At 38.1% G+C, this 3227-nt stretch overlaps 1 pseudogene; it reads left to right on the top strand.

Moving 5' to 3' along the window:
* Window positions 1-742: 742 nt before the first annotated feature.
* Window positions 743-1584, top strand: LOC148755043 (uncharacterized; annotated as a pseudogene).
* The last annotated feature ends 1643 nt before the right edge of the window (window positions 1585-3227 follow it).

The raw sequence follows: 3227 nt of genomic DNA, 5'->3' as shown, positions 1-3227 counted from the left end.
TGGTAATTTCCCACCCCTACATAGTTTCCTGACATGTGTCCACAAATTAGTATCCAAGTAAAGATTGAAGGGACCCTTTTGTAGATCTCCATAGCTTGCTTGCACACTCTTGCGCTCTCTCTCTCTCTCTCTCTCGCTCTCGCTCTCGCTCTCGCTCTTGCTCTCTCTCTGTGTAGCTAATAAGCATGAACCTTTGTTAGAACTTAATGTTATTTAGGTTTGTGATTTAGGGGTTTAAGGAGAGTTCTTTTGAGCATCTGAAAATATTTTTGTTTTTCACCTCCCCAAAGAAGGGGTCAAGTGAGTATCGTTTCTGTGCCACTCTTAAATCTGAATCTTCCTTCACATTCAGAATCATCAGAGCCCATACAGGAAACCCACATCCTAAGTTATTTCTCATTTACAAGGTATTGCGCTATAGAACCAGAAGTGATCTTGAAGTTGGAACAAAAAGACCCAATGTTAGTAGAGGACAACTTTCTAAATGGGAGTTTTCGAGGTGAGTTTTAGAATACTGGTAAAAGGTATTATTCCTAGACAACTAAATCCAAAGTGGAATCTGTTCCACAATGGGCACCTTTCGAAGTTTAGATATTAGTAGTTACAATAAAATGTGGGTATTGTGAGTTTAACATAAAGGATAGAATGTAATTGTTTTCATTTTTTCAATTAGGCAACACAGTATATCATTAATACCTTATAACTCAAATAGTGAATTTATATTTAAGCAAGGTAAAGTTAAATTTTGGAAAATCTGTTTATTTATGAATGTAATGAATGTGGGACAGGGTTTTCCTGGAAATTATCCCTCGTTGTACATCAGAGAATTCACACAGAAGAGAAACCCTATCAATGTACTGAATGTGGTAAAAGTTACACCTGGAAAGCATGCCTTAGAGTACATCAGAGAACTCAGACAGGTGAGGAACACTATGAATGTAATGAATGTGGTAAAACTTATTGTGAGAAGTCAAGCCTTAGAGTACCTCATAGAACTCACACAGGGGAGAAACCCTATGAATGTCATGAGTGTGGAAAAGATTTCCACTGCATGTCACACCTTACAGAACATCAGAGAACTCACGCAGGGAAGAAACCATATGAATGTACTGAATGTGGGAAAACTTTCAGCTGCAAATCAGGACTTGGAGTTTATCAGAGAACTCACACAGGGTCGAAACCTTATGAATGATATACATGTCATAAAACTTACATTGAGGAGTCAAGCCTTGTAGTACATCAGAGAACTCACACAGGGTATAAACCCTATGAATTTAATGAATGTGGGAAAGCTTTCAACCTCAAAGCAGTCCTTGGAAAACATGAGAGAACACACATAAGGGACACACCATATGAATGTAACGAAGTGGAAAAGCTTTCATCTCCATGTCACGTATCAGAGTACATCAGAGAACTCACACGGCAGAAACCTTATGAATGTAATGAATTGGAAAAGCTTTCATCTCCATGCCGCACTTCAGAAGTCATCAGAGAACTCACACAGGGGCGAAGACCTACAAATGTTCTGAATGCAGAAACACTTTCAACTCCATGTCACACCTCAGAAGACATCAGAGAACTTAGATGGGAGAAACCCTGCAAAGGTACTAAATGTGAAAAAACTTTCAGCCACAAAGCAGTTTTGGAAAATATCAGAGAACTCACACAGGTGAGAAACATTATGAATTTAATGAATGTGGTAAAACTTAATCGAGAAATCAAGCCTTGGGTACATCAGAGAAATCACAAAGGGTTAAAGTCTTACCAATGTAATGAATGTAGAAAAACTTTGAAGAAGAAGTCAAACCTTGGAAACACATCCGAACACTCACCACGGAAGAGAAACCCTATGAATCTGGAAGAGTTTCGTTTTCATATCATACCTCAAAGGACATCAGAGAATTTACTCAGGAAAAACCCTATGAATGTATGAAATTTGGGAACATTTTTGTTTGGAAATCAGTCCTCCTAATACGACAGAGACTGCAGGGAAGAAATACTACCAATGTAACTAAGGAAGAAAAGCTTTTGTTTGCAACTTAACTCTCAAAATTGAAGACAGTTCTCACAATGGAGTGTAGTGATTTACACAATTTCACCAATGACTGTCACCTATGAAAACATCAGAAAACTCAGAAAGGTGAAAAATCCTGTAAACTTGGTAATGTGGGAAAGTGTTCAGAGACTTGTCTGACGTGAAAAGCAAAGTGGAGGAAAAATTAGGGATTTTTGTTGGTTTTTTTTTGTATTCTATTATGTTCCATGGCTGGAACCCTGCAAGTTGAAAGACATTAACAGTGGGAGGGAAATGGTTTATTTCATATGCATGTGGAGAGTCTTAGATAAATCAAATGAAACTAAAGAGGTGATCAGACCTTCTGGCTTATATACCATTTGCAAACAAGTGATCAAAGGAATACTATTTCGAGCTTAAACAGGTGGTACATGGTGGGAAAGTATATAGACGGGGAAACCAATGGAAGATGAGTAGTATTTCATTAAGATTTGTTTATGCGGATATTAGTTGGTGTCATCTACAGCGATAAGAATTGCCTCCTTTGGATTATACCAGAGAGAGAATGGGGAACACTTTTATGAAGGGAGATTTATACACTACCTTTCGGAAGGTGGAGACAGAGTGAAAGGGTTTTTCTATGTTTACTATTTTTCAGTGGCTTTCAGCTGAGAAGAATCCTTTTGCCAAAGTGGCATAATTTCAGGGTGGCATATTTTGATCTGATTGATCATACCAGGGAGAATCCGTATAAATGTGACAGAGGTGGGGAAAATTTTCACCAGAAGTGAAACCTCAGAGAGCATCAGTAAACTCACAGAGAATAAACATGAATGTAACGACTATGGAAAAACTTTCATCCGGACATTACCTAAGAAAGCGCTCACACATGAACAGCCCTGTAAATCTTACAAATTTGGAATGCTTTTAGCCCGAAATGACACTTTTGAGAACATCAGAGAACTCACAGGGGAGAAATCATAAAGATGAATGTATGGAAACTTACAAGTCAGGGTAAAGTAAAGATTGCAGAACTTAGAGAAGTTCCTCTCTAAATAGAAGAGAACTCTATTAGTCTGTTCAAGGCTGTTATAAAAAAATACCGTTAGACTCCTTGGCTTCAATAGCAAACATTTTTTCTCCCATTTCTTGAAAGTTGAGAGTCCAAGATCAAGGCACTGGCAGATTTGGTGTCTGGTGAGAATCCACTTCC

Source organism: Rhinolophus sinicus, chromosome 16 (genome assembly GCF_057876585.1).
Source record: "Rhinolophus sinicus isolate RSI-liver-muscle chromosome 16, RSI-T2T, whole genome shotgun sequence".
Classification (NCBI taxonomy): Eukaryota; Metazoa; Chordata; class Mammalia; order Chiroptera; family Rhinolophidae; genus Rhinolophus; species Rhinolophus sinicus.
Note: the sequence above shows the minus strand (reverse complement) of the source record. Positions and strands in the feature narration are given on the sequence as shown.